At 45.3% G+C, this 18,462-nt stretch overlaps 6 non-coding genes across 6 annotated transcripts; all 6 read left to right on the top strand.

Annotated features, from left to right (window-relative positions):
- Positions 1–2,090: 2,090 nt before the first annotated feature.
- On the top strand, positions 2,091–2,174 carry LOC146406443 (small nucleolar RNA SNORD115). The gene has a single exon (XR_014832802.1). It is a non-coding gene; the product is annotated as a small nucleolar RNA SNORD115 (small nucleolar RNA).
- Positions 2,175–4,756: 2,582 nt separating this feature from the next.
- Positions 4,757–4,839, top strand: LOC146406442 (small nucleolar RNA SNORD115). Its single transcript, XR_014832803.1, has one exon. It is a non-coding gene; the product is annotated as a small nucleolar RNA SNORD115 (small nucleolar RNA).
- Positions 4,840–8,799: 3,960 nt separating this feature from the next.
- On the top strand, positions 8,800–8,879 carry LOC146406441 (small nucleolar RNA SNORD115). The gene has a single exon (XR_014832791.1). It is a non-coding gene; the product is annotated as a small nucleolar RNA SNORD115 (small nucleolar RNA).
- Positions 8,880–11,120: 2,241 nt separating this feature from the next.
- On the top strand, positions 11,121–11,200 carry LOC146406440 (small nucleolar RNA SNORD115). Its single transcript, XR_014832785.1, has one exon. It is a non-coding gene; the product is annotated as a small nucleolar RNA SNORD115 (small nucleolar RNA).
- Positions 11,201–13,052: 1,852 nt separating this feature from the next.
- LOC146406439 (small nucleolar RNA SNORD115) lies at positions 13,053–13,133 on the top strand. The gene has a single exon (XR_014832781.1). It is a non-coding gene; the product is annotated as a small nucleolar RNA SNORD115 (small nucleolar RNA).
- A 2,042-nt stretch (positions 13,134–15,175) lies between these two features.
- LOC146406438 (small nucleolar RNA SNORD115) lies at positions 15,176–15,254 on the top strand. The gene has a single exon (XR_014832787.1). It is a non-coding gene; the product is annotated as a small nucleolar RNA SNORD115 (small nucleolar RNA).
- The last annotated feature ends 3,208 nt before the right edge of the window (positions 15,255–18,462 follow it).

Genomic DNA, 18,462 nt, shown 5'->3' with positions numbered 1-18,462 from the left:
TGAGGAAGAAATATCCTAGCCCAAATCATAAAGGATATTTCCTTCAAAAGTCCTGAAATATATTGTCCAGTAAAAATTAGCCTACTCTGTTTAAAACTCAGGAGTCTCCAATCCTCATACTTAAGGTTTTCCAGATCATTAAATGGACCATATCCTTAAATGTTCTTGCTGCTCATTTGAGTCAATTCAATTCTACTTGTGTGGAATAGGCTTTATCATTGTTAAACATTTTTACAATAGGATTAAAACAGTGTCATGATTAAACTAAAAGAGATATATTAATACCATATTTATAAGTAAAGAGAAGCTGGGACTACAATTGCAAACCCTATTGATATAAAAATACTAACAAACATACTAATGCCTTCAGACAATTGCAGAAATATGTAATTCAGATGCCAACAGGGTGGAATCAAAACCTAAGACAGAATATAGCACTAGAGAAAAGTAAAAGTGGAATTGAGAAAAAAAAATTGGAATTGGACATTGAGGAATGAAACCCTGCTGCAAAAAAGGTAGCTAAATATTTTTCACAAGCCTTCGCTTCTATAATTGAACTAGTTATTCAACGACTGCAGTATACACTTATTAGTACTGGAATACAAGATTGCACCTACTTAAGGCAACAATTAGATGCCGGGCATGTTACTATCTATGGAGAGATTAATGTTGTGAAAAGATTAATCATATTATAGACAGAAGAGCTGAAAATTGTCAGTTTCAGCTCAAAACTTCTGAAAACAAAACTAATAAAACTAATTCACTAAAGGGCATATGTTTTCACCTACACATATGTGAAACTAATATGTTAGATGGTGCCTGTCCTTCAAAGAGATAGATTTGAATTGAGTCAAAGGAACCTTAAGAAAAATGTGTATCTAAACCAATCTACGTGCTTATAAGTGAAAAAACAAATATTCATTCATTAAGTTTTGTTTAATGATTTATAATTCCTAATAATAGTGTTGCATATTGGGGTTCTATTCTTGGCTCTTTTTCTTTCTTTATGGATTACAGGGAAATATACTGCTAAGAGTTAAACCTTCACATTAATTGGAATGTGGTAGCCTTAGTCATAAATTTATTCAAAATAGGTCAAAAGACTAGAGAAGTTTCACCCCAAAGCAGTTAGGTTTGTTTATTTGGTCAACATTAATATTGATACAGGGTTTCTTATTGATTGCCAGTATACTTAATGTAATCTTATGACAAAAATATTTGCTTATTATTTGAATTAGGTATTATTAAAATTAATAAAATTTTGATTAACTGGTATCTAGATCTAGATCAATGTCTAATAATCATCTAGGTATCTAAAAATGACTAGAGCAATATCTCTATAATATTGAATGGGTCATTGGATAAATTTTAATAAATGAAATATTCTTCCAACATGATTAAAATCAGACTCAGTAATTTTCTATTCTTATTAAATCTAAAGTTTATTATATTAATGAAAAAACTAATATGTGATTTTCAGTGTGTTAGTATCACATTAACGAGTTATTTTCAGTATAATAATGTATATGCGATGAATGATGGAGGCTGCCTGAAAACGAATACTATTCCCAGTAGCTTGATACTTGATTTGTAAACCCTGAACTTCATGTGGCTAAGGGGGTGTCATTTAAGAGAGTTCATATGCAAAAGACAATGCCAAATGTTACTGGTATGGCACTTTTTATATATAAAACGGATGATCATTGGAATGCTCTTGTGTTTTCCTGACAGCTTCTGAGTAGTTCTCCAAAGAAACCTATGTTCTGTGTTATTCTACTGTACGGTTATAAATAGTCTACAGTCTCCATAATGCATCATTTTCTGAGTATAAACAGTATTATTCCATTAAGGAAAAGCAATAAAGAGCCATGTTCCATGAGAGATTTAAGTTTTAATACGTGTCCTACTCCTGTGTACTTAAATAATGAGTACAGAGGAAGATCACAATTTGGCCTGCAGCCTTGGAGAATTAATGTGAGTCAGGTGTATACCACTTAATATGTCTAAATGCCAGCCCATATTGCTACAATAATTGACTGGTACGTATATTCAGGTTCAAGTGTCCATGTGCTTGTGGAGTGTCATGGTGTGGGTCAGTGATGATAACTTATTGTCCTGAGGTGAAATGATGACCTGAAAATCATAACCAATAGAATTTTGATGGAGATAAACCTAGCTGACAATACAGGGAATATATATGGAATCATATTTCCTCTATAGGCATTTTATTTGTGGCTTGATACAATAATATCTTAAAAGAAACTCATAGGAATCAAACCTGTATATGCTCTCAAAAGTAAAAAAAAAAAAAAAAAAAAAGCAATCATCCTGTAAACTTTGTTTCAGAGATTTACAATTTTTAATAGTAAAGTACATAGAGGGCTTAATCCACTGCTTTTCTCTCAATGTGGCTTTGAATAAGACATTCAACCAAGGGATGCAAAACTGCATTGATGATTAGTGTTTAGTTTGCCATGGTGATAGTTATACTCCAAATAGAACACTGATGATTGGTTAAGATGCACTCCAAAGGCAAAAAGGTTTAAGCAGAAGGTAAATGGAACAGGAAAATGGAATTTTCTGTTGACTAAGTGACCGACCTACTTGATGAAAACTTATAAGTAAAAGTTTTATATTAATATGAAATTAACAATATTGAAGTTGAGAAATTTAGATTCACTGGTCTGCAATGCACTGCTTAAGATAATTCAAAAAACATGATGAAATGCAATACCTTTTTAAATTGCACCCCCAAAAATCAAATACCTGGGAATATACCTGACTAAGGAGGTAAAGGACTTAATATGCTGAGAACTATAAAACATTAATCAAGGAAATTAAAGAAGAAGTAAAGAAGTAAAGAAATGGAAAGATATTCCATGCTCCTGGGTTGGAAAAATTAATATTGTAAAAATGGCCATACTACCCAAAGCAATCTACAGATTCAATGCAATCCCTATCAAATTACTGATGAGATTTTTCACAGAACTAGATCAAACAATCCAAAACTTTATATGGAAGCACAAAAGACCCAGAATTGCCAAAGAAATTCTGAAGAACAAAAACCAAGCAGGAGGCATCTCTCTCCCAGACTTCAGGCAATATTACAAAACCACAGTAATCGAGAATGATATTTTTATAATTTTAGGGCATTCTAAAAGTCACTTTGGGCTACTTTGAAACACTAAAGTATCTCCCATATCTGAAGGAAAATGCCATTAAAAAGAGGATTTGAAATTTAGCAGTTGTGCTGTTAAGGAACTAAAATTTTAAACTTAAAATTTAAAAATATTCAAAATTACAGGTCATGATATGTACCAAATGCATCATATAATAAAGAATATGATACAAATGATGCCAGAAGATTCTAATTTATATGTGAATAGGCTAGTGGTATGGAATTAGAAATATTTACTCTTTATCTCAAATGAGTGTCTGACCAACTTGAAGAAATTCTCATGGGCAAATACAATATTTTGGAATGAAAATGAATAGAAATAATATGATAGATTTTTTTACCTCTGGATCCCACTCTGTAGTGTGGCTTTCTCTGAGTGTATAAAAGACACATTTACATAGATTATTGAATTTTATTTGTTGTGTAGATTTCAAGTTGATAAGATATTTAAGAGGACATTCAATATAACAGGGATTACTATCCATGTTCAAAAAGGCTCTATATTAATTTAAAATTATATACTAAAATACCACAGTTACAAGTGTATCTGATTTGTGGTCAAAAACTTATGTGGCTTTGGAGTTCCTGTTGTGGATCAGCAGTTAATGAACCCGACTAGTATCCATGAGGATGCGTGTTCGATCCCTTGCCTTGCTCAGTAGGTTAAGCATTAGGCATTGCCAGGAGATGTGGTGTAGATCACAAATGCAGCTCGGATCCCACAGTCCTGTGGCTGTGGCCGGCAGCTACAGCTCCAATTGGACCCCAGCCTGCGAACCTCCACATGCCATGTTTGCAGCCCTAAAAAGACAAAAAAAAAAAAAAATTATGTGGCTTTAAGAATAAGATTTTAGGCAGTTCATATGCAATGAAAAAATGCAGAGATACCAACATAAAGTAGCTATTAATAGAATAAATTGATCAATGTAATGATCTCATGATTCCAAACAACTGAAGGCATGCAGAAGTTTTTGAAAAATGTATAACTGTTTTACTTCTCCAAGAAAAAAAAAAGTAAATGAAACTATTAAAAAAGTCAAAATTAACCATAATTATCACTAAGAAAAGAAGCAATAAGATTCATGACAGAAATATGAAGATATTCACTTTGAAATCTGTCTTAAAGTGAGAAAATAAGTAATGAAAAGAATGAAAAATTATTCAGATGCCGAAAATACCGAAAAAAGTATTGAGTTGAATTCTACCAAAATATTATTAAATAAATGTTCGCCATATTGTTAATTTTAAAATATCTAGGGGTTGGCATGCTGGAGACAAAAAGAAATGACATATGATAATGCAATAACTGGCTGTGCAATTAAAATGTATATTATTTTATGGGAGTTTCCATCCTGGCTCAGTGGTTAATGAACTCGGCTAGTAACCATGAGGTTGCAGGGGTTCGATCCTTGGTCTCACTCAGTGGGTTATGGATCCAGCATTGCCATGAGCTGTGGTGTAGTTTGCAGACATGGCTCAGATCCCACATTGCTGTGGCTCTGGCATAGGCCAGCGGCTACAGCTCTGATTCGATCCCTAGCCTGAGAACCTCCATATGCTGCAGGTGCAGCCCTCAAAAGATAAAAAAAAAAAAAAAGTATATTATTTTAAAGAGAGATGGTGACCTGAAAATCATGCCAAATAGGACTATGCTGAAGCCCAATGGAAGAGGCAGTCCAGGGGCAGGAGGCCAGGAATTTTTCTGCCCCATCTAGAACCATGGGATTTGGGCATAGAGGAACCCTATTTCTGCAGGACAGCTTTTACAATTCTACTGTGACCATGGGCTTCTATGTGGCCAGGACATGTACATGTTGTCAGCTTTTACTTTGATCCCAATTTCCCTGCCCCAAGAGGCCATTTGCAGGGCCTTCCCTTGCTCTTTCTCTTGGGGTTGTGTGTTTTGGTAAGATGCTTAAGCCAAGGTTTCACCATGGCCTGAAGAATTACAGGTGAATGTATATCTTTGGCCTTTTACCCAAGCCCCAGAGGACATTAGACTATGGGAGAGACATTCTCACCTTAATACAAAGGAAAGAGACCTTTCAAGACCCTCAATACCAAAGAAAGGCTGATCTCTATTACAGTGCCATCACTAACCAGATATGATCTCAGGCAAGAAAAAGAATGTTGATAGATCTAAATTCTAATTAAATTGGCAATGGAGGCAATATTTCCTCCCCTTGGGAAATTTCTCTAAGGGTCTCTGAACACCCTGAGACTGATAAGGCTGATATACTGAAGGAATGGCCACCTCCGTTGTGGCCTGGCAGTCTCCCAAGAACCTTGAGTTGGGAAGGATCAAGCTGCAGGCCTGCAAATGGTGAGATGCAAGAATTAACTCAGGCACCAGGTCTTAGATGATAGGTGCTCCTGGCTAGTCAGAAAGCTGAAGGGCAGCCTCTGAGCATCCATAAGGCTTAGACAGGTCAGTTTCAGGGATCCTGGTCTCTTGGTGATGCCAGTGGTTCCTATGGGCACTTTGATGGGTTTGGACCCCTTGTGCTTCATTTGGGATTCTTCCCCCCCTGGAGAAACAACCTTTAAAAATGGCACTTTCCAGAGGAGAAAACACCTCTTTAAAACACTTACTTTTAAAAAAAAGCACTGTAGAGTCCTTTGGAGTAATGCTTTATCATGTCCATCAAGACGGAGATGCCGAGTTTGCCTGAAGTAGATGGGTAGACCTAAGGAGTGTACAAAGGAGGGAGGAGTAGAATAGTTGGTGTTTGGGGCCCATGGGAAGACCCATGTTCCAGACCTAAAAGTCTTATGCAGGGTTTTCCCTCATGACTAATGGAGTGACCAAGAGTGGTCAGGCTTCGCTGTTTCCTCAAGCATGGATTATATGGGTCTTCACAGGCATGTTTTTTGCCTGTCCCTGAGAAAGAGGTGACCACAATGACCCACTGATCCCAATTACATGCACAGACCAGAAGGAATGTCTCTGGTCTTCCAGACACCTCCAGAGTGTTTGATCAGCTGAGAAGCCTGCACCCAATCCTTCTGCTTGGTGGACAACCAACTCACCTCTACATTCTCTTTGGAGTTCTTTATTGATGCATAACTTCTTCATGTACTGACACATTATTCATGGCCTCAAATATCCACTCCACCATTCTTGCACATGTTCTTTTGTATCCCGCTAGTATGCATGTAAATAAAAAGGGAGAAAAAAAATAGGAAAAAAGAAGGAAGGGAGAGAGGAAGAGGGACAGTTCAGTAGGCAGGTATGGATTTCCCTTTAGTGTTTATATCCCTGTGTATAACTGTATTTGTTGTATGTTCCTAAATGTATCCTCACTGATATGTCTGTGTCATCATTGGATTCATGAAGGCATAGCACTCACGATCCAACATCCTTCAAAAGATGGACTAGGAGTGGAGGTGTGACTCCACTCTAGCCAGAAAACATCCCCTTGAGGAAGATCTGAATTTGGCCTACTGCCCCTGAAGCAATCCATACTGCTTCATCCAGCACCTAGAATAAACAGAAAAAAGTTTCCTTTTGGGTATCCTCATTTTTAGAAAGCCATGTGAGGCAAGCATACTCGGGTGCCAGTTCTGGGATGTGTGGAGAGTGCCTTATTTGGGTTGATAAAGATATCTCATATTGGCATAGAGATGATGACCCAAAAACCAATGGTATTATACTGGGGCCAAATAAAGGTGGCAATCCAGGGTAGCAGGTGTAGGATCATTCTGCTTCTTGTAGAGAAATGGGATTCAGGCATGGAGGCATGCTATCCCTGGAGAACAGCCCTTGGAACTCCAACATGAGGATGGGGCTCCACGTGGCAAGAACATGATCATGTTTTATTCTGTGTTCCTGATACCAAGTCCCCTGGCCCGGAGTCTGTATGTGGGGCCTTTTCTTAGCTCTCTTTCTTGGAATTGTGTCTTTCAGCAAGACTCTCAATCAAGGTATTCACCACTGCCTGAAGAAATCCAGGTGAGTGAATATTTTGCTCTTAGACAAAGGCCCCAAAGGACATTGGACTATAGGGGAAGCCTGCCTTATCTCTGTAAAGAGGAGGGGCTCCTTGCAGGTCCCTCAATCACAAAGGAGGGCTAATATCTCCTACAGTGTCATCACAAATGGGAGAGAATCTTGGGCACTGAAATGCCTGTCATTAGAACAGAAATCTAATCAGATTGTAAATGGAGGCAATACTTTCTACTGTTTCTCTATGGAGAACATTAGCAAGGGTCTCTGTAATCTTTGGGGCTGATGAGGCTTATGCCCAAAATGGTCAGCCACCTTAGGTGTGTGCCTTGACATTCCCCAAGGAACTAGGGCATAAAAACATTATACCCCAGGCCCAGAGATGGTGAGATGCAGGCATCAACCTGGCATAGAGTTTTAGCTGGAAGCTGCTGTTAGCTATTGAGAGAGCTGAAGGGTATCCCCTTAGCGTCCATAGGACTTGGCCAGGATAGTTTCAGGGCTACTGGACTCTTGATAATACAAATGTTACAAGTGGGCTTTTTGATGTATTTTGCTAAGTCTTGTTGGGCCCTTTGCAATCATGTGGCAAACTTCCTCTCCAGAAGGCACTCTTTTCAGCGAGGGCACCCAACAGAGGAGAAACTGTACTGCGTGTATTGTACCAAAAGGCTGTGGAGAGCCATTGGTAGCTATGATGTATCATCTCCATGAAAAACCTCTGTTTACTGGAAGTAGAGGGGTGGCTTCAGGAGGTGGACAGAGGAATGAGATGTAGCCTTGACATTGTTTGGGAATAGAGGGCAGTACATTGGTGGAAGTGCAGAACGAATGGATTTGGCCCTTGTTCCTGGCCTAAACCTCCTCTTGGACTTTGCCTGATTGACCCACGGATAACACATGAGCGGATGGTCTCTAGATAAATGATTCATTGAGCTTGATTCCAAATCACAGCCAACTTTTCGGTGAGTTTCCAGGCCCAATCACATTTGTCCGTGATACCTGGCAGTGAATATGATAGAGCCCACTCTAAAGTCACACATTCCCAAAGAAACCACCACAGTGTTTGGTCACCCAAGGGACCTCACAAAAGAATGTCAGATGAGTGGAAAACAAATTACGTTTGCCTTCCCACTGGAGACATCTATGGGTATAACATGTTTCCATACATTAATATGTTATTTGTGACCTCAATGATTTGCTCTTCCAAGCTAACACATATTTAATAGTAATTAAGTACATAGGAAAGGCGAAGCAAGGTGGGAAAAAGGTAGAGAGGAATGTAAAAATTTCACTATGCAAGTAGGCATTTCAGGTAGGTGTTTCTGTCTCCATGTATAGACAGGTTGTTCAATCTGGTTGTTCTGTGATTATTTTGTCAGCATATTGTAGCTCTTCACTGATTGTGGGTAGGTATGGCCTCCATGGGCATGATACCTCAAGAAATGGACTTGTCTTCACAGCTGTCCAAACCACCTCTAGGAAGAGCTTACCCCTTAAAGCAAGATCTGAAATGGGCTTGCTGTCTGTGGGGCAATCCAGGGACAATCAGCCTTCATCCTGCCCAAGAAAATGACGTAAACATAGGACCTGTAGGTTATACACACTGGAGAGAAGCTCATGAAGTAAGGTTCCTAAGGTGCCAGTTTCTGGATGCTGGCCAAGTGCCTTGATAGGGTAAGTGCTGAGAACTCACTATGACATGAAGAGAGGTAATTACTTAAAATCATGCTCAGTAGGAATACACTGAGGGCCAATGGAGGTGACAGTCCAAAAGCAGGAGGTAAGAGGATCTATCTTCCCTTTTTAGAACTATGGGATTTGGGCATGGAAGCACCCCATCCCTGAAAAACAGCCTTAGTGGCTCTAGCATGGCTTCCACATGACCAGGACAAGGACATGCCTCTGGTTTGGGCTTTTCTTCAGCTCCCCAAAGCCCAAGCCCAAAGGTTGTCAGCAAGGTTTCCCTTAGCTCCTTCTCTTAGCATCATGTTTTTCAGTCTGACAGTCAAGACAAGGTTTCACCATGTCCTGAAGCATTCCAGGTGAGTGAATATCTTTGGTCTCTGATACAAGTCCCAGCTTGGGCAGGTGGTGCTGGCTCTAAGGAGAGAGGAAGGGCAAGCCCAAAGATCTATACAATTTTCCTAGGACCAATTCAAGGACTGAATTTCATTCAGACTTGAGCCATGATTCCACCAGGGCCTGAAGCCTTCCAGGTGAGTGGCAGTTTTTGGCCTCAGGCCCAGTCCCCAGGGCACCTGGGAGCAAGAGGAGGCTGGGCTCTCCTCAGTAAGGGGGAGGAGAAGAGGGAGGGGTCCAGGCATGTCTGTCAATCCCACAGGAGGACTGATTACTCCAACAGTATCTTCTCACCAGAAATAAGCATGCCAGCCCAGAAGAAAATGGAATTGGAATGGAAATCAGTCTGATGATCTTGGGAGGTCAGGGATCTCATATTGGATCCATGGAGAAGAGGGCCAAGGTTGAGGCTGAAAAGGCTGATGTCCTCCTCGATCGAAGGCCACATGGATGTGTGCCTTGAGGTCCCACAAAGAACTTGGTTCAGGAAGGAATATGGGGCAGCCTGGAGCGGGTGCCATGAAGGCATCAACGTGTCCCTGATGTCCCAGCAGGGGGAGACGTTACTGGCTCTGCATAGAGCTGAAGGGCCAGTCCAGGGCAACCCCACAAGGTGGCTAGGTAGACTTAAAGGACTTTGTGCTTTGGGAAAAGGTGAGAGTGCACAAAGGGTCCTTGGAGAGCATTAGTCTGAGGGCAGGGCACCCATCCCTGATCAGGTTGCCAGGTGGGGCTCTGGGAGGACATAGCCTTCTGGGAAGGCTCTCTCCCAGCAAGAGTACATTTCTGAGTGTACGTTCAAAAGAAGGCTGGGGGAGAGCTGCCCAACCATGGTGTCATCTCCAAGGAGGAGCACTGGTAGCCCCAGTTAAGGGCAGGCCCCAGGCTCTGGAACCTAGTGTGAGGAGAGGTGGAGGTTGTGTTCAAGAGGGGCATTGTGCAGGTCAGGGGTAGTAGGAAGCCTATACCAATGGTACTTGGCCCTTGTCCCTGGCTTGAACTTTCCCCCAAGAAGACTCATTAGATTGTCTTGGAGAGAAAGGCTGGGTGTGTGCCCTTCTCTGCTCCCTGAGGTGGAGATCCCAAAGGCCTTCCCAGCCGCCCTCGCTCTCTCACTGCCTTGGCAAGTGTCCAAGCCCCACATCCCACCAACACTCCCTGGTGGGCAGTGACCAGGATGGAACCCCTAGGAATCTCCTCTTTTCCCCAGGCAGCTCTTTAGAGATGGGACAGCCAAGAGGCCTTTGAGTCAGGCCTTCTTCAGGGCAGATCAACATTGTTCTTCTGCTTTGTCTGGGGACAACCTCTCTTGATGACCTGATTCTTCTGTGCTGATGCCCTGTATTCTGGCCTCCTTCATCCTCAGATTCAGGCATCCACGGCTTTTTTTTTTCTTGATCTTAGATGATTGGTAGAAAGGAAGAAAGGAATGGAGAAATGTATGGTTGGAGTGGGTTTGTGGGAGGGAAGTGAGAGAAGGTGTAAGGCTTAAAGAGTTCATGAGGTAGCTATGAAGTCCAGGCCAGTGATGCTGCCATCTCAGTGGTCAGCTGCCCTTTGCCATTTGGGGGAATGGTGTCATGGATGTATTTCAGAGGTAGTTGGCTTATCTGAGCTCCCTATAGGGTCCAGGGAGGTAGAGCCTGTGAGATGCCATGACCACTTGGGGGATGGACTTCAGACTCTCACATCAGTCCAAAGCCAGTCTAGGCACTAAACATCCCTAGAGGAATATCTAAATGGGACCTAATGTCCATGGGGCAGGATAAGTCAGCCTTGGTGCAGCACTAGGAAAAGAGAAGAATTTGTGTCCTGTGGCTTATCCTCACTGGCAGGAAGAACGTGAGGTAAGCATCCTCAGGTGATAGTTCCTGCCAGGATCCAGGAATTGCCTGCCCAGTGCCTGCCTTGGTCAGGTCAATAATGAGAACTCATACTAACATGATTGGAAATGATGACTTAAAATCATGCTCAATAGGATTATGCTGAGGCTCAATGTAGGCAGCTGGCCAGGGGCAGGATGTAGGAGTGTCTTTCTGACCCTCTTAGAGCCTCATGATTATAGTATAGAACATGCATATCCATGGACATCAGCCCTTGAGGCTTGAGTGGGAACTTGGGTTGAACCACGGCCAGGACATGCCCCAGGTTTTGGCTTTTCCACAATCACCAACTGAACAGGCCAGAGCTGGTCATCAGGACCTAATCTTAGCTCTTGTTCCTGGGCTTCTGTCTTTTAGTCGGACCCTCGGACCAAGATTCCACCAGGGCCTCAAGCCTTCCAGGTGACCTCGGACACAGTCCCCAGCAGATCTTGGAGGAAAAGGAGGCTGAGCTCTCCTGTGTGAGTGAGAATGGGGGAGGGGGGGGATCCTGGCATGTCTGTCAATCCTGCAGGAGGGCTGAAAACTCCTGTCGTAGCTTTCCACCTGAGATAAGCATGCTGGACCTGAGGAGTCGGGCTTGGATCAGAAATCCTATCTGATGGTCCTAAGAGGTCAGAGGTTCCCACACTGACTCCATGGAGAACAGTGCAAAGGTCTCTGTATACCTTGTGGCTGAAAAGGCTGATGTTCTCCTCAAGGGAAAGGCCATACATTGTTTTTTGAGGTCCCAGAGGAAACTTGGTTCAGGAAGTATCACAGAGCTGGCCTGGGGAGGGTGCAATGAAGGCATGGACAGCATGTGTTTGAGGGCAGGGTGCCGATCCCTGATCAGACACGGTCTTCTTGGAAGGCCCCCTCCTGGCAAGAGCACATTTCTGAGTATAGGTTCAAAAGAAGGCTGGGGGAGAGCTGCTCAGCCATGGTGTCATCTCCAAGGAGGGGCACTGGCAGCCCCCAGTCGAGGCAACGCCCCAGGCTCTGGATCCAAGTCTGAGAAGAAGCAGAGGTTGTGTTCAAGGGCTCTGTAGTGCAGATCAGGGGTAGTAGGAAGCCCACACCAATAGCATTTGGCCCTTGCCCCCGGCCTGAAACTTTCCCAAGAGGACTTATCAGATCATCTCTGGGAGAAAGGCTAGGTGTATCACCCTTCTCTGCTCCTCGAAGTAGAGATCTCAAAGGCTTTCCTAGCTGCCTTCACTCTCTCTCTCTCTGCCCCAGAAAGTAAGTGTCCAAGCCCCACATCCCACCAACACTCCCTGGCAGGCAGCAACCAGGATGTAATCCCTAGGAATCTCTTCTTTTCCCCAGCCAGCTCCTTAGGGATTGGTCAGCCAGGATGCCTTTGCATTAGGCCTATGCAAGGGAGACCCACAATGGTCTACTGCTTTCTCTGGGGGTGTCCTCTCTTGATGACATGATTCTTCATGCACCAATACCTTTATTCATACCCTCTTTCATCCAGGGCTCCTGGAATATACAACATTTTTTCTTGATCTTAGATGATGGGTAGGAAGGAAGAAAGAAATCCAAGCTTGGAGAGGATATGGGGGCAGGAGGTGAGAGAAGGTGATAGAGCCATAGAGAGTACTTGATATATTCCAGGCCAATTTAGCCATCTCTGTGGTCAGGTGCCCATTACCATTTGGGGGCATGGGGGTTCCTGGATGTATTTTGTCTGTCGTTGGCTTCTTTTAGCTCTCTCTGGGGTGCAGGAAGGTGGAGCCTACAGGACACAACCACCCCTCAGTGGATGGACTTTGGGTTCTCACCTCTGTCCTTTGCTCCTCTAGGCACAACTCTTCCCCTAGACGAAGATCTGAATGGGACCTGTGAGTCAACCTTGGTTCAGCACAAGAAAAGACAGGAACTTGTATTCTGTGGTTTATCCTCATTGGCAGGAACCATGTGAGTTAAGTGTCCTCAGATGCCACATCCCAGTTGCCTGCTGAGTGCCTTGCTTGGGTCGATGATGAGAACTCATATTGACATGAAGAGAGATGATGACTTAAAAATCATGCCCAATAGGATTACGCTGAGGCCAGATGGAGGCAAAAGACCAGGGCCAGGAGGCATGGGTGTCCTTCTGACTCTTTTAAAGTCCCATAATTTGGGCATGGAAGCACACCAATCCATGTACTACAGCCCTTGATGCTCAAGTGGGAACTGGGCTGAACCGCAGCCTTGACATGCCCTAGGTTTTGGTTTTTCTGCAATCCCCAGCTGACCAGGCAAGGAGCCACATTTTGGGGCCTGCTTTTAGCTCTTGCTCCTGGGCTCATGTCTTCAGTCGGACCCTCAAGCCAAGATTCCACCAGGGCATGAATATTTCCAGGTGAGTGGCAATCTTTGGCTTCAGATCCAGTTCCTTGGGGTCCTGGGACCAAGTGGAGGCCAGGCTCTACTCAGTGAAGAGGAGAGGGAGGGGTCCCAGCATGTCCATCGATCCCATAGGAAGGCTGAAGGTTCCAGTGGTAACTTCTCGCTTGACATAGGCATGCTTGATCTGAGGAGTCAGGGCTTGGAATGGAAATCCTGTCTGATGGTCCTGAGAGGTCAGGGTTCCCACACTGACTCTCTGGAGAACAGTGCCAAAGTCTCTGTACACTTTGAGGCTGAAAAGGCTGATGTCCTACACTAGTGAAGGCCACATGGTGTTTGTGCTTTGAGGTCCCAGAGGGACCTTGGTTCAGTAAGTATCATGGAGCTGGCCTAGGAGGGTGTGATGAAGGTGTCCATGCATCCATGGTATCCCAGCAGGGGGAGATGCTGCTGGCAATGTATAGAGCTGGAGGTCCAGCCCAGGGCAGTCACACAATGTGGCTAGGGCTGCCTCAAGGATGGTGTGATTCGGGAGATGCTCCAGGTGCCCGAATTGTTCTTGGACAGGATGTGTTTGAGTGAAGGGTACCCATCCCTGATCAGGTGGCCTGCTGGCCCTCTGGGAGGACACAGCCTTCCCAGAAAGCCCCCTCCTGGCAAGAGCACATTTCTGAGTGTAAGTTCAAAAGAAGACTGGGGAAGAGCTGCCCAGCCATGGCGTCATCTCCAAGGAGGGGCATGGGTGGCCCCCAGTTGAGGGCAGGCCCCAGGCTCTGGACCCAAGTATGAGGAGAGGGAGAGTTTGTGTTGCAGGGTGCCATTGTGCAGGTCAGTGGTAGCAGGAAGCCTGCACTGACGGCACTTGGCCCTTGCCTCTGGCCTGAACTTTTCCCAAGAGTACTCATCAGATTGTCTCAGGGAGAAAGGCTGGGCATGTCACCCTTCTCTTCTTCCTGAAGTGGAGATCCCAAAGGCCATCCCAGCTGCCTTCACTCTCTCTACTATGACCACACCCAAGCCCCATTTCCCACTAACACTCCCTGGTGGGCAGCGACCAAGACGAAATTCCTAGGAATCTCTTCTTTTTCCCAGGCAGCTCTTAGGGATTGGTTGGCTAGGAGACCTCTGTGTCAGGCCTACTGCCAGGCAGACCAACAATGGTCTATGCTTTCTCTGGTGGCATCCTCTCTTGATGACCCAATTCTTCATGTGCCAATTCCTTTTTTTCATGGCCTTTTTCATCCAGTGCTCCAGGTATCCATGACATTTTTTCTTGGTCTTAGATGATGGGTAGAAAGGAAGGAAGGAAGGGAGAAATGCATAGTTGGAGAGAATATAGGGGTGGAAGTTGAGAGAAGGTGCAAGAGCTGTAGAGAGTTCTTGATGTAGCTATGTATTCCAGGCCAGGCCAATTTCACCTTCTTCTTGGTTGGGTGCTCATTGCCATTTGGGGTGGGGGTTCCCGGATATATTTTGTCTGTCATTGACTTCTCTTAGCTCTCTCCAGGGTGTGGGGAGGTAGAGACTGCAGGACACCCCTACTCTTCAGTGGATGGTTCTCACTTCTGTCCTTCACTCCTCTAGGCACAACTCTTCCCCAGGCAAAGATCTGAATGGGACCTGCTGTCTATGGGGAAGGTTGAGTCAGCCTTGGTCCAGCACAAGGAAAAGACAGGAACTTGTGTCCTGTGGCGTATCCTCATTGGCAAGAAGCATGTGAGGTAAGCATGCTGCCTCCCGGTTTTCTGCTGAATGCCTTGCTCAGGTCAATGATGAGAACTCATACTGACATGAAGAGAGATGATGACTTAAAAATCATGCTCAGGAGTTCCCGTTGTGGCGCAGTGGTTAATGAATCCGACTGGGAACCATGAGGTTGCGGGTTCGATCTCTGGCCTTGCTCAGTGGGTTAAGGACCCAGCATTGCCATGAGCTGTGGTGAAGGTTGCAGATGCGGCTCGGATCCTGCATTGCTGTGGCTCTGGCGTAGGCTGGTGGCTACGGCTTCAATTCAACCCCTAGCTTGGGAACCTCCATATACTGCAGAAGTGGCCCTAGAAAAGGCAAAAAGACAAAAAAAAAAAAAAGTCATGCTCAATAGGATTACACTAAGACCTGATGGAGGCGGCAGGCCAGGGGCAGGTGGAAGGTGTGTCCTTCTGACCATTTTAAAGCCCCATGATTTGGGCATGGGTGCACACCTATCCCTGGACGTCAGCCCTTGGGGCTTAAGCAGGAAATTGGGCTGAACCATGGCCAGAACATGCCACAAGTTTTGGCTTTTCTGCAACTCCCACCCCCACCCTTAGTGCCAAGACCAAGAGCCAGTCTCCAGGGCCTATCCTTAGCTCTTGCTCCTGGCCTGTGTCTTTCAGTCGGACCCTCAATCCAAGATTCCACCAGGGCCTGAACCCTTCCAGGTGAATGGCAATCTGTCTTCAGAGCCTGTCCCCAGTAGACCTAGGACAAGGGGAGGCCAGGCTCTCTTCAGTAAGTGGTCTGGGAGGGGAGTGTTCTCAGTGGGTCCCTCAATACTGCAGGAAGCTGATTACTCTGGCAGAAGCTAATCACCCAAGATAAGCATGCCACACATGAGGACTCAGGTCTTGAATTGGAAATCCCATGTAATGCACCGGAGAGGTCAGAGATACCCCCCTGGCTTCATGGAGAACAGGGCCAAGGGTCTCCCTACGCCTTGAGGTTGAAAAGGCTGATGTCCCCTTCAAGGGAAGACCACACACAATTGCGTTTTGAGGTCCCACGGGGACCTTAATTCTGGAAGTATCATGGAGCACCCTTGGGAGCATGCAGTGCAAGCATCCGCGTGTCCCTGATATCCCAACAGGGGGAGATGATGCTGGCTCTTTATAGAGCTGAAGGGCCAGCCCAGAGCAGTTGCACAACTTGGCTAGGTCCACTTCAAGGACTGTGTGCTTTGGGAGATGCTGCCAGTGCCTGAATAGTCCTTGGACAGCATTCATTTGAGGACAGGGTGCCCATCCCTGATCAGGTGGCCTGCTAGCCCTCTGGGAGGACATGGCCTTCCTTGAAGGCCCCTTCCCATCTAGAGCACATTTCTGAGTGTAGGTTTAAAAGAAGGATGATGGAGAGATGCCCAGCCATGGCGTCCTTTCCACAGAGGGGCACTGGTGGCCCCAGGTGGGGGAGGACACAGGCTATGGACCCAAGTGTTAAGAGAGTCAGTGGTTTTGTTCAAGTCAGCCGTTGGGCAGGTAAGGTGTAGTAGGAAGTTCACACCAATGGCAATTGGCCCTTGTCCCTAGAGGACTCTTTGGATCACCTTAGAGTGAAAGGCGAGGCAGTTCACCCTTCTCTGCTCCCTGAAGTGGAGATCCCAAAGGCTTTCCCAGCTGCCTTCACTCTCTCTCTGCACTGACAATTGTCCAAGGCCCATGTCCCACCAACTCTCCCTGGTAGGCAGCGACCAGGATAGAACCCATAAAAATCTCCTCTTTTCCCAGGCAGCTCCTTAGGGATTGGCCAACCAGGACCTTTGTGTCAGACCTTCTGCAGGGCAGATCAATGGTCTTCTGCTTTCTCTGAGGTCATCCTCTCTTGATGACATGGTTCTTCATGCATAGATGCCTTTTATTCGCTGCCTAGTTTATCCATTGTCCGGGCATTCATAACTTGTTTCTTTGATCTTAGGTGACTGGTGGGAAAAAAGGAAGGAAAGGAGAAAAGCATGGTTGGAGAGAATATGGGGGTGGGATGTGAGATAAGGTGGTAGAGCTCTAGGGAATTCTTGAGGTAGCTATGCATTGCAGTCTGGTGTTGATGTCTCTGTGGTCAGGTATCCATTGCTTTTGGGGGTGAAGGTGTTCTTGGATGTATTTCTTCCATTGTTGGCATCAATTAGCTCTCTCTGGGGTACAGGGAGGTGGAGACTGTGGAACACCATGACCCTTCGGGGGATGGACTTTGGGTTCTCACATCAGTCTGATGCTACTCTAGGCACAACACTTCCCCTAGATGAAGATCTAAATTGGAACTGATGTCTGTGGGAGATGCTGCTGGCTCTGGATAGAGCTGAAGAGCATCCCAGGGCAGTCACGCAATGTGGCTATTTCCACTTCAAGGACTGTGTGCTTTGGGAGAAGCCTCCGGTGCCCAAATGGCCCTTGGACAGCATTTGTTTAATGCCAGGGTGCCCATCCCTGATCAGCTGGCCTTCTTGGAAGGCTCCCTCCTGGCAAGAGCACATTTCTGAGTATAAGTTCAAAAGAAGGCTGTGGGAGAGCTGTCTAGCCATAGCATCATCTCCACAGAGGGGCACTGGTTGCCCCCAGTTGAGGGCAGGTCCAAGGCTCTGGACCCAAGTGTGAGGAGAGGCAGTGGTTGTGTACAAAGGAGCCTGGGCAGGTCAGGTGTAGTAGGAAGCCTGTACTGATGGCACCTGGCCCTTGTCCCTGGCCTTAAGATTTCACTGAAGGATTCCTTGGATCATCTCAGGGTTAAAGGCTGGGCAGGTCACACTTTTCTGCTCCCTGAAGTGGAGATCCCAAAGGCCTTCCCAGCCTCCTTCATTCTGTCTCTCACCTGGCAAGTGTCCAAGCTCCATATCCTACCAACACTCCCAGGAAGGCAGTGGCCAGGATTGAACCCCTAGTGATCTCTTCTTTTTCCCAAGCACCTAGTTATGGATCAGTGGGCCAGGAGGCCTTTGCATCAGGCATTCTGTCTGGAAGACCAACAATTGTCTTCTGCTTTCTCTAGGGGTGTCCTCTCTTGATGACCCAAATCTTCCTGCACTGACATCTTTTATTCACAGCCTCCTTCAACCACAGGCCCAGGGGTCCACAAATTTTTTTCTTAATCTTAGATGATTGGTATGAGGAAGGAAGGAATAAATGTATTTTTGGAGAGAAACATGGTGGCAGGAGGTGAAAGAAGGTGGTAGAGCTCTAGAGAATTCTGGAGGTATCTATGCATTGCAGGCCAGTGTTGCCACATCATGGTAAGGTGCCAATTACCATTTGGGGGTGGGGGTTTCTTGGATGGATTTCGTTGGTCGTTGGCTTCTTTTAGTT

This window comes from Sus scrofa, chromosome 1 (assembly GCF_054392235.1).
Source record: "Sus scrofa isolate SSC_HxYL_T2T_F1_AM1 chromosome 1, Sscrofa_HxYL_maternal_Yorkshire_Landrace_v2.0, whole genome shotgun sequence".
In the NCBI taxonomy this organism is placed as follows: domain Eukaryota; kingdom Metazoa; phylum Chordata; class Mammalia; order Artiodactyla; family Suidae; genus Sus; species Sus scrofa.
Note: the sequence above shows the minus strand (reverse complement) of the source record. Positions and strands in the feature narration are given on the sequence as shown.